The sequence below is a fragment of the Panulirus ornatus genome, chromosome 14 (genome assembly GCF_036320965.1).
Source record: "Panulirus ornatus isolate Po-2019 chromosome 14, ASM3632096v1, whole genome shotgun sequence".
In the NCBI taxonomy this organism is placed as follows: Eukaryota; Metazoa; Arthropoda; class Malacostraca; order Decapoda; family Palinuridae; genus Panulirus; species Panulirus ornatus.
Window position 1 is genome coordinate 53067044 of NC_092237.1, and position 13275 is coordinate 53080318.

The 13275-nt window shown below is 44.8% G+C and overlaps 1 protein-coding gene across 1 annotated transcript in view; it reads left to right on the forward strand.

The window, feature by feature from the left end:
- LOC139753437 (protein inscuteable homolog) overlaps positions 1-13275 on the forward strand; it is a 233547-nt gene that overhangs the window by 170437 nt on the left and 49835 nt on the right.

Consider the following 13275-nt stretch of genomic DNA (forward strand, 5'->3'; position numbering starts at 1 on the left):
GTTTCATTTTCACTGTGGACTCATAGGAATATATATATATATATATATATATATATATATATATATATATATATATATATATATATATATATATATATATATATATATATATATATATATATATTTTATCCCTGGGGATAGGGGAGAAAGAATACTTCCCACGTATTCCCTGCGTGTCGTAGAAGGCGACTAAAAGGGAAGGGAGCGGGGGGCTGGAAATCCTCCCCTCTCATTTTTTTTTTTTTTTTTTTTCCAAAAGAAGGAGCGGAGGGGTGGGTCAGGTGAGAGTGTTCCCTCAGGGGCCCAGTCCTCTGTTCTTGACGCTACCTCGCTATCGCGGGAAATGGCGAATAGTATGAAAAAAAATATATATATATATATATATATATATATATATATATATATATATATATATATATATATATATATATATATATAAATATGTGTGTGTGTGTGTGTGTGTGTGTGTGTGTGTGTGTGTGTGTGTGTATGTGTGGGTGTGTCTGTGTAACTACCGGAGAAGTAGATGAAATTACCTTACTCTTCAAGGTCAACCAGAGGTCAACAATGCCCTTAAGGTCAATGACCACTGGTCAAGGGCAGTCATCAGGTAAACCATGGGTTAGCACCCATGATGACTGTCGTAGACATGATGTACGATTGTACCCTTCATCATACGATACCCCGGGTACGAAGGATCTTATACGACGTTACCCTATATCTTACGATACCACTTGAACCCTCCCTCACTCACTCCCTCTCTCTAAGTCTTTGTTCGGTCATTATGCAATAGCTTAAAACACACACACACACACACACACACACACACGGGGCGTCCCTTATCTGAAAATCGACCCCCGGCTTTCTTATGATAGCGAATCTCTATCAATTTCATTTTTAGTTCCTGGTTGTCCAAAGCCCTTTGCCACAGGGGAAGGGTTTAAGCGGGCTACACTGCCTCTCGGGGATGATGATATTACATGCTGCCAGCTTTCCCCCTGGCTGGAGAGAGAGAGAGAGAGAGAGAGAGAGAGAGAGAGAGAGAGAGAGAGAGTTGCACTTTTCCACCTCATCTTTTAACACTCGCTGGCGAACAAGGCTTTGGAGAGCGAGGGAGGGCGAGGCTCTGTACGATGGTCTGTTGCTACGTGGGGTGGAGAAGGGCAGGTTATCGTGTGCTTAATATTCAGAATTGAGATGATTTTACTTGCCTGAGATTCATTGTATATATATATATATATATATATATATATATATATATATATATATATATATATATATATATATATATATATATATGAGCTGATATGGCTGCTGACGATTGCACGCCGAAGTAATCAATGCTCGAACGCGCGTCAAGTTGCTCGCTCGTTCTACAGGCGTACGCCAAGATGATCGCTGCACGGACGTGCGTTGAGGTAATCGTTCGTTCTACGGGCGTACGCCAGGGGTCCGTCGTCAATGGTGTGTTTCAGAGGGACGTAAAAAATAAAGAAATTTGGTCAAAAAGGTGGAAGAGTGGCAGGGGCAAAGGTTGGATACGGGGCACTGCACACCACCACACACCACCGCACCCGACACTCCAACTGTTATAGCAATATAGACGGTCGCATACACGGACAGACATAATTGTGCTTATGAATATATATATATATATATGTATATATATATATATATATATATATATATATATATATATATATATATATATATATATATATATATATATATATATATATATTCGATCCTTGAAAACCACAGTTTTATCTTGTCTTAACGGGATATGTCATTTTGACAACACTACAGCATCGATCGCTTTAGTGTGTGTGTATGTGTGTGTATGTGTATGTATGTGAGAGAGAGAGAGAGAGAGAGAGAGAGAGAGAGAGAGAGAGAGAGAGAGAGAGAGAGAGAGAGAGAGAGAGAGAGAGCAGAAACCAGAACAAAAGGTAAATTGACGTAAGCATCTCAGAGAAATCAGAGAGGCAAAATGAATAATTCATATATATATATATAATACCGTCAACTTGGGATCACACACACACACACACACACACACACACACACACACACCTAACGAGCTGGACGGACAGTATCGATAATACAATAACGATCATCACGCTATATCAGCCTCATCATATGGCGGGTCGAGACGAACAAACGAAGCACCATGACTCCCCTGTTTCGAAGTCTCGATCGGCCAGATGAAGCGCCATGCCTCCTCTGTTTCGAAGTCTCGATCGGCAAGATGAAGCACCATGCCTCCTCTGTTTCGGGGTCTCGATCGGCAAGATGAAGCGCCATGCCTCCTCTGTTTCGGGGTCTCGATCGGCCAGATGAAGCACAATGCCTCCTCTGTTTCGAAGTCTCGATCGGCCAGATGAAGCACAATGCCTCCTCTGTTTCGGGGTCTCGATCGGCCAGATGAAGACCTCCACCGCTTTGTTTTGATGGGAGTTCCAGTTCTGTGTCCCGGGTCAGCTGGTTGAAGGCTTCCATCTCCCAGTGGGAGGGCAGGTTTCTCCGTTTGATTTACTCGTGGGTGAGTAACACAATGAACTCAAGGCATATGTTATTGTCAAGACACATTCACGAGGAAAGTTGAATCCACAGTTTGATATATATATATATATATATATATATATATATATATATATATATATATATATATATATATATATATATATATATATATATATATATATATATGTAATATATATATATATATATATATATATATATATATATATATATATATATATATATATATATATATATATATATATATATATAAATTTACGTATCAATTAGTGAGGTGTGTAAAGAGGGTTTGAATCCCAAGTTGTGGCGTGTAGAGAGGGATTAAATACCAAGATGTGGTGTCGAGAGGGCAGCTCAAACCCCTAGATATCGACTGTTGAGGGGGGCATATCCTAGCATGTATGGTGTCGAGTGAGAGGCAAACCCCAGGATGTGGAGTGTAGAGGAGGCAAACCCCCGGCTGGTGTGGGTGTAGCAGGTACAGGTTTAAGGCGTGAGTAAGTTGGGTGTGTCGCCTTTGCCTCCCGCTGTGTACTGTGTCACCCTCCGCCCCCGTGCGTGCGTGTGTGTGTGTGTGTGTGTGTGTGTGTGTGTGTGAATATGCCCGTACACGTACGTGCGATTTGAGGCTCACGATACACTCTTTCGTCACCAGTGTCAGAATATCTCCAGGCAACATCCAGCGACATAGAGAGAGAGAGAGAGAGAGAGAGAGAGAGAGAGAGAGAGAGAGAGAGAGAGAGAGAGAGAGAGAGAGAAGATCCACGCATGGAATGATTACTGGGACCAAGTTCCCGTCTGTGAGGTTTGCGTGGGGACCAGCAAGGGGCGTAGTGGAGACGATGATCCTTGGAGATATATGTTAACAGCCTAGACGATCAGCAAGGCCACACTGTGGTCAGGGAGGTTGTACCAGGTCGAAGCTGGTACAACCTACTGATGTGTGGCTGGTGTTGGTCACGTTACATTGGGTCGAAATATCGTAATGAAGTGGTTAGCGTTATTGACCATGACGCATTCTCTGGCTGCCATGGGTCGAGGCTGCGTTGGTTCGAATCTTGATTAAGTTAGTCTGTCCAGAGTTCGCCCAGGTGTTCATCCTCCCTTAGGAGTTGATCGATACATTTGCGTCGCAGGCTTAGGCTAAGGAGGGCATATATGTATGAATATAGTGTTCATGAAAATGGCCTTCATTAAGGCATTCATGAGTTCATTCCTCCTCAGCTGACGTGAGAGAAAAATGTGAAACTCTGAGAGACGAAAAAGAGACGATGATTAAATGTTTTCGCCGGAAACAGTGAGAATGGAAAGGAGCTTTGTTATATACTTCCTTTTCCGTGTTGGTGTGCGGCGAGAGAGGGGTGTGGGGGGGGGGGCGGGGGGTGGGTGTTGTTTTTTTTATTTATATTTATTTTACATATTTTTTTATTAATTATAATTTTTTTTTTTTTTTCCAAAAGAGGGGAGGGGGGGTAAGTTGAGAGGGTTCCCTCAGGGGCCCAGTCCTCTGTTCTTGACTCTACCTGATATCGCGGGAAATGGCGGAATGGTATGAAAAAATATATATATATATATATATATATATATATATATATATATATTATATTATATATATTATATATATATATATAAATATGTGTGTGTTGTGTGTGTGTTGTGGTGTTGTGTGTGTGTGTGTGTGTGTATGTGTGGGATTTGTGTCTGTGTAAACTAACGGAGAAGTAGATGAAATTTCCTTACTCTTCTGGTCTAACCAGAGGTCAACTATGCACGTAAGGTCAATGACATACGGGTCAAGGGCTGTCTTCAGGTTAAAACCATGGTTAGCACCCATGATGACTGTCGTAGACATGATGTACGATTGTAACTTCTCATACGATACCCAGTGTACGAGGATCTTATACGACGTTTACCCTTTATCTTACGTTAGCCACTGGAACATCCCTCACTCATCCCTCTCTCTATGTCTGTGTTCGGTCATTATGCAATAGCTTAAAAACACAACACGCACACACACACACACACACCACGGGGCGTCCCTTATACTGAAAATCGACCCCCGCTTTATTATGATAGACGAATCTCTATCAATTTCATTTTTTAGTTCCTCGGTTGTCCAAGCCCTTTGCCACAGGGGAAGGGTTTACGCGCGGCTACACTGCCTCTCGGGGTGATTTGATATTACCTGCTGCCAGCTTTCCCCTGGCTGGCGAGGAGATGAGAGAGAGAGATGGAGGAGAGAGTGGAGTGTGTTAGAAAGAGATGGAGAGATGAGAGACGAGAGAGAGATGAGAGAGAGTTGAGATGAGAGAGAGATAGAGAGAGAGAGTGTTGCACTTTTCCACTATCTTTTAACTCGCTGGCGAACAGGCGTTGGAGAGCGAGGGAGGGCGAGGCTCTGTAAGATGGTTTGTTTGTCTACGTGGGGTTGGAGAAGGGCAGGTTTATGTGTGCTTAATATTCAGAGTTGAGATGGATTTTCTTGCCTGAGATTCATTGTATATATTTTTAAATATATATATATATGTATATACTTTTATAGTTATATATTATATATATATATATTATATATATATATATGAGGCTGATATGGCTGCTGACGATTGCACGTCAGAAGTAATAAATGCTCGAAAGGCGCGTCATGTTGCTCGCTCGTTTCTACAGGCGTACGCCATGATGATCGCTGCACGGTAGTGCGTTGAGGTTAATCGTTCGTTCTACGGCGTTCGCCAGGGGGTCCGTCGTCAATGAGTGTGTTTAGAGGGACGTAAAAATAAAGAAATGTGGTCAAAAAGGTGGAAGAGTGGCGAGGGGCAAAGGTTGGATAGGGGCACTGCCCACCACACCACACACCGCACCGACACTCAACTCGTTATAGCAATATAGGACGGGTCGCATTACACAGTACAGGAATAATTGTGCTTATGAATATTATAGATATATATATATGTATATGTATATATATATATATATATTATATATATAATATATATATATATATATTTTTATATAATATATAGATATATATATTCGATTCTTGAAAACACAGTTTTTTCTTGTCTTATCGGGATATGTCATTTTGACAACACTACAGCATCGATCGCTTTAGTGTGTTTGTGTACGCTTTGTGTGTATGTGTTAGTATGTGAGAGAGAGGAGAGAGAGAGAGAGAGAGTGAGAGAGATGATGAGAGGAGAGAGAGAGAAGGAGGAGAGAGAGAGATGAGAGAGAGAGAGAGCAGAATACCAGAACAAAAGGTAAATTGGACGTAAGATCTCAGAGAATATCAGAGAGGCAAAATGGAATAATTCTATATATCTATATAATACCGTCAACTTGGATCACACACACACACCACACACAACACCAACAACAACTAACGAGCTGGACGGACAGTATCTGTTTCAAAGTTCGATGGGCCAATGAAGCCCCAGCCTCCTTGTTTCGGCTCGATCGCAAGATGAAGCCCATCCCTCCTCTGTTTCGGGGTTTCCCCGATCGCAAATGAAAGCGCCATGCCTCCTCTGTTTCGGGGCCGATCGGCCGATGAAGCAACAATGCCCCTTGTTTGAAGTCTCGATCGGCCGATGAAGCACAATGCCTCCTCTGTTTCGGGGTCTCGACCCCCAGATGAAGCCTCACCGCTTTGTTTTGATGGGAGTTCCAGTTCTGTGCCCCGGGTCAGCGGGTTTTAAAGGTTTCCTCTCCAGTGGGGGGGGGGTTTTCTCCCCGTTTGATTAATCGTGGGGAGTAAAAAATGAACTCAAGGCAAATGTTATTGCAAGACACTTTCACGAGGAAATTTGGGACCCACAGTTTGATATATTTATATTTATATTATATAAAAAAAAAAAAAAAAAAAAAAAAAGTATATTTTTTTATATATATAAAATTATATATTATATATTATAAAATTATATATTTAAAATAAAAAATTTACGTATCAATTAGTGAGGTGGTAAGAGGGTTTGAATCCCCAAAATTGGGGTGTGGGAGGGTTAAATCCCAAGAGTGGTGTCGGAGGGCAGCTAAAACCCCCTAGATATCGACTTTTTGGGGGGGCCCTAGCAGATGGGCGAGGAGAGGCAAAACCCCGGTGTGGATTTGGGGAGGAAACCCGGCTGGGGTGGGTGTAGCAGGTACGGTTTAAGGCGGAGTAAATTGGGTGTGTCGCCTTTGCCCCCGTGGTACTGTTCAACCCCCGCCCCCCGTGCGTGCGGTTGTTGTGTGTGTTTTTGGGGGTGGTGTTGTGAATATGCCCCTACACGTACGGCGAAATTTTAGGTCACGAACACTCTTTCGTCACCCCGTGTCAGAATTTTCAGGAAAAAATTTTAGGAAAGGAGAGAGGAGGAGAGAGAGGAGAGAAAAGAGAGAGAGAGAGAGAGGAAAGGGGGAGAAGACCACCAGGAATGATTGGGGCCAAGTTCCCCTTGTGGGTTTTTGTGGGGAACGAGGGGCGTAGTGGGGACGGGGTCCTTGGGGAAAAAATGTTAACAGCCTGACGATCAGCAAGGACCTGTGGCAGGGGGGTTGTCCCAGGGCGAAGCTGGTAAACCTTGTGTTGGCTGGTGTTGGGTAGTTACATTGGTCGAAATATCTAATAAGTGGTTACGTTATTTACCATACGTTCCCGGCTGCCCTGGGCGAGGCTGCGTTGGTTCGAATCTGATTTAAATTTGTCTGTCAGGTTCCCAGGTGTTCATCCTCCCTTTGGGGTTGATCGATACATTTGCTCGCCCGGCTTAGGTAAGGGGGCATTTGTTGAAAAGTGTTCATGAAAATGGGCCCCATTAGGCATTCATGAGTTCATTCCTCCTCACTGCGTGAGAGGGAAATTTGGGAAAATCTGGGACGAAAAGGACTTAAAAAATTTTTTCGCCGGGCAGAGAATGGAAAGGGGTTTTGTTATATAACCCCTTTTCCGGTTTGGTGTGCGGCGGAGAGAGAGGAAGAGAGAGAGAGAGAGAGAGAGAGAGAGAGAGAGAGAGAGAGAGAGAGAGAGAGAGAGAGAGAGTGGGGTGTACAGTCCTGCATGACCACTTGGTGTTCTGGTAAGAGCCTACCTCATCTACAATGATGGAGTATGACTTGTGTACGATAGTGTGGACGAACTGAGGTGGCTGGCGCTCCAACAGCTTTGGCTGCCGTGTAAAAACAACGGGTAAAGGGTGACTTGAGCAGAGAGAAAAAAAAAGAAAATGATTACACTGGCTGCCAAATGAGAATCTTGTATCTAAGAATTCACAGAATTTAACGCGAGATTTGAGGAATGGCGTGAGCTACATGTGGAGGTGATCCGGCTTTGCGTGGGATGAACGCGAGGACCCAACACACCCGTGTGTGTGTGTGTGTGTGTGTGTGTGTGTGTGTGTTTCAAGGGTGACCGTGGTAGTGTGGGGAGTCATCATGCTTCCGCATATCCACGTATCATTAGCACATTCACCACAACACCTACAGGAAAAAGGGGGCAAGACAAGTGGAAGGACGACTGGAACGTCCACTATGCAAGGGAGTTGTCAGTTGTGTTCCCGCCACATAATCGTGATGTTTGCGGCGCCCCCCGTCTGCCTGAGGGCAAGAGACTCACAGAACTCTGGTGGCTGTTGCTGTGGCAGTGAGCTTGCTCTCTGCCCCACAGCGGGAGGCGAAGTTGTCGTTCTCGGACCCGGTAAGGTTATATATCCTTTTGGGAGTTCCTCCCTCTTCCTTGGAGGTTATTGCCACAGACAATGTATATTTTTAGTTGCCGTTACACCCACGCGTGTGTGAAGTCTTAAGAATTGATGTGGAGGTCGCGTGAGGGAGGAATGATACATCACCTTCGACAGTCGGGATGAGATGACTTATATCATCCCAGCCTCCACTTGTATCCTCCTCCCACCCCAATGGTCATTAAGATTCCATTCTCTTCCCCTTTTTGTACCGTGAATTCCATATATATAGATTCGACTACACTTTAAAACCACATCATCATCACCGACATCTCAGGGTACCTGCCTTATCGTCTCTTATACACGTAGTCTTTTGTTTATTTCTCAATTCTTGTATTTTTGTTCTCGCTTATCCTGTGAGGCACATCAGTATACCACCGGGGTTGCAGGACTGTCTCTCTATGTCCACCATATCTTTTCCACTGATCTGACACATCAGCGTATCTCACTGTTGGCTCCTCACCCCCTCTCTCTGACACACAAGGTTCTCCTCTCACAGTTCCTCCTAACCTCCAGCCACACACCAACAACTCCATCGTGGCACCACCTCCTCGTCTGTATGGCCAATCATTACCTCGTCTTCCACCACTTCTCTCGTCTTTTGTCCTCCCAATCCTGCATTTATCCCTTCCTTCGTCTACTTAAAGATGTATATTCTCTCTGATTCGACCATGAAATCCTCTTTTGTCTCTAGTTCCTTCACCTCCAACACTTCTAGCACCACCTCCAACAGTACTACCACCATCACCACCAACACCACCGCGTCTCTTGCTGCCTCCGTCTGCGCCCCCAGCAGCGCACGATCCATCAGTTGACGGCCAACAATGCTGGCCCGTGGAGAGCACGGGACTCCCAACACGCACCCCACACACACACACACACACACACACACACACACACACACACACACACACACTCTGTGCCTCCGCCTGCGCTCTCTCTCTCTCTCTCTCTCTCTCTCTCTCTCTCTCTCTCTCTCTCTCTCTCTCTCTCTCTCTCTCTCTCTCTCTCTCTCTCTCTCTCTCTCTCTATCTATCTATCTATCTATCCATCTATCTCTCTCTCTCCTCACCACATGCACTCCTCACCCCATTCACCTGCCAGGGACATTCATCTTTATTATTCATCTGTGGTTTTAATCATTTTTTGATAATCGTTTCCTCCTCCTTCTTAAAATCAGAAGTTCTTTTTTTAAAGATGTGAATATACCACACGTCTTCCTCTTTTTCTTTATATCTCATTTTCCCTTCAAATTGCAAACGTTTTCTTAATGTTTATCTCCACTTGTCCCATCATCTTGTATCTTTTATCTTTGAGGTTAATATTTCAAATCTTTTATCTCCTCATTTTAATGCTCGTTAGCTGACCCCTCTCTCTATTGTTTTCTAATATTCCTTTACTTTTAACCTTTAATCTTCCAAGTCTCGTCTTTAGTTCACTATTCGTTTTATATCATCCATTCATTGTAGTTTCCTTAACAGTTCCTTTTATAACTGCCGGACCCGTCCCTCTCGCTTGGCTTCCTCACCCATATTATAGATCCCATGCAATAACGTATATGACTACGAAGATATACCCCCTACGTTACGTGAGCCTCCGTCTTCTTGTGGCTACACCGCGAGTGAAAAGTCACCTTCGGCGGAGTCTTATCATTGTCAGTGGACGAGGAAGAGGAGGACGAGGAAGAGGAGGAGGAGGAAGAGGAGGAGGAGGGGGAGGCTAGTCCCGTCAAAGAGCTCATGACTCCAAGGGAGAGTATTATTCCCCTGACGTAATGTAGCCTCGACGTTACAGGAACCTCTATAAAGGGGGTCCTCGACGTTACAGGAACCTCTATGAAAGGGGTCCTCGACGTTGCAGGAACCTCTATAACAGGGGTCCTCGACGTTACAGGAACCTCTATAAAGGGGGTCCTCGACGTTACAGGAACCTCTATGAAAGGGGTCCTCGACGTTGCAGGAACCTCTATAAAAGGGGTCCTCGACGTTGCAGGAACCTCTATAAAGGGGGTCCTCGACGTTACAGGAACCTCTATAAAAGGGGTCCTCGACGTTACAGGAACCTCTATAAAAGGGGTCCTCGACGTTGCAGGAACCTCTATAAAAGGGGTCCTCGACGTTACAGGAACCTCTATAAAAGGGGTCCTCGACGTTGCAGGAACCTCTATAAAAGGGGTCCTCGACGTTACAGGAACCTCTATAAAAGGGGTCCTCGACGTTACAGGAACCTCTATAAAAGGGGTCCTCGACGTTACAGGAACCTCTATAAGATGGGTCCTCGACGTTACAGAAACCTGTATAAAAGGGGTCCTCGACGTTACAGGAACCTCTATAAAAGGGGACCTCGACGTTACAGGAACCTCTATAACAGGGGTCCTCGACGTTACAGGAACCTGTATAAAAGGGGACCTCGACGTTACAGGAACCTCTATAAAAGGGGTCCTTGACGTTACAGGAACCTGTATAAAAGGGGTCCTCGACGTTACAGGAACCTCTATAACAGGGGTCTTGGCGTTACAGGAACCTCTATAAAAGGGGTCTTGGCGTTACAGGAACCTCTATAAAAGGGGTCTTGGCGTTACAGGAACCTCTATAAAAGGGGTCCTCGACGTTACAGGAACCTCTATAAAAGGGGTCCTGGCGTTATAATACAGTAATGACAATCATATACCCATTAAAACTGATTCTGACACTATCAGATGATATCAAAGATGAAAAGAAAAGAAAAGAAAAAAGATATGATGGATGCCATGCATCCGACTTTTCCAAGCCCATCCTCCTAGGGATTTTATTTGAGGGAGATGTTATACATGTAAGGCCTTAGGGTAACTGGGGTAACTGTGGCTAGAGTAACTAACTGTAACTAGAGTAACTGTAGCTAGAGTAACTAACTGTAACTAGAGTAACTGTAGCCTTTCTGAATTCCTCATCGCACTTTTTCTACTGTCTTATCTTCCTCTTCTTGTTGTCCTAGCCACTCTACCCACCGCTGCCTCCATCCACTGCCGTGCCCCCGCCCCCTTTACCTGCTAGCCCCGATCCATCATCACCCTTCCCTCCGACACTCTGGTCTAGGAGTCGCCCACTTACGGCCCCGCACCGCCCACCTCCACGCCCACGAAACATACCCACCGAGGGATAAGAAAATTGTGTCTACTACGTTGCCGTTCCAGTGGGAGGAGACAACCCTAGGACACAACTCTGGCGCTGGGAGGAGACGCTGTTGCTTAGGGAGTGAGGAGAGAGCAGGGAAGGAGGGAGGGAGTGTAGGTCGGCCTGGGGTCCGGGCGGTGCTGTGCGATGCCACTAAGCTCTGTGTGTAACTTGAGCGGAGACCAACCACAAAACTCGTCCATGTACCCGTGTCACAGTGAATTGGGGACTTCGCAGCGTCACAGTGAACTGGGGACTTTGCAGATGCATTCGCACTTATGAGGAGTTTATGGTGAGTGTATTGGACAACATCCATTGACTTTATGTTCAGAAGAGTAAGTGTACTTCGACATCAGCCATGGGTCAGGTACGGAAGGGAGGCGCGCGCCAACCTGGGCCACTGGTAGACAGATGGGGAACTAATCAATTTTACCGTAGGGAAGTGACAGGGTCCGGCTTATGCTGGGCACCGCAGCTGGTTGCCTGGTAAGAGCTGGCCTTCCAGAGCCAGGTTCTGGACAGCTGGTTTCCCCCTTGCAAGTTTTCTCTCTCTCATTCTCCATGAAAAGAGAAACAGAGAGAAAGAAGTGGATATAAGCTCATACCTTTGTGAAAACAGGAGAGTATTTTAGGTTTGAATGAAACCTTGAAAACACTAATGTTGTAATGACACAATTACAAAGACACGTTACAAATGGAAGTTCATGGTTTGTGATTCATTGATTTTCTAGAACTTTAGAATTCACTCGTCACCAAATGGTCTCACGCTAAACTTAAAGGTCATGTCGACTTTATCAGCCAATTCTAATCGTTGTTCCTCCTCTTCATTCAAAAGGTCTTAAAGTCGAAGACCAATTGAAAGCTGGATGACAGACTTACTGTCTTCCACCTTTCAATTCTTTTTTCTTCCATCCATATCTTTCCTTCTTAGCAACATGAGAAATACTAACAGTTATTATACGAAAAGATCTCTTTCATTGAATACCATTTAATGATCCAATTTGCCAAAAAGAGTGAATAGCCCACAACACGAAATTAGACTTCCCCAAGACGTGAGCTGTGGTTCACGGACTTATACCTCCACGTTGGTGCAGCAGCTCCTCAAGTGCCAGAGCAAGATGCAGAAGTACGTAATCTGTGCGTGGTAGCAAGACCATCAACACCTCACCTTGTACGACTATCCTTGAGATCGCACTTTATGGCGTCATACGTCGGGACCTCACTCCCCAAGGACTGGTGTCACGAAGGGTTGGTGATGATGATGATGATGAATGTTGTGTCCTGGTGGCCTTGCCCAGTATGGAGGGAGGGGCTGGAGGGGGCGCGCGTCGGGAGTTGAGGTGGTAGGTGAGAGAGAGAAGGGGGGAACGGGGCTTGGCTGCTTTGGGGGAGAGATGTTCACATATCTCTATCTTCTCTTCCTGTTGGGAGGGACATATAATGTTATGGTTTGCTCCCCTTTTTCTCTCTCTCCCTTTTCAACATTTTCTCTTTATTTATTCCTATTTACGGATCGAATAATCCGACGTCCCTAAACTCTTTTTCTCCTTTTATTTACACGAGCCTTTATTTGTGTTTTGTATAATTATTATTGAGGAATTCCTTAGAATCATTTTGGGTTCCGATTCCTTATATAAGGGAAGATATGGGATACAGTCTTTTCTGAAGATTATAAGGGTGTCATGTTCGCTTCCTTATACCTACAGGACCTTCGATCGACTCCTCCACCCCCTTCCCCTCAGCAGCCTCACACCTACACCCCTTCCACTCGATCCCATCCTCCTATACATATCCCCAGGATCAATCTTCTCTCCACATGCAACACGTCCACTCGATTCCTTCCACCCTCGTCACTTCGGGGATCGACC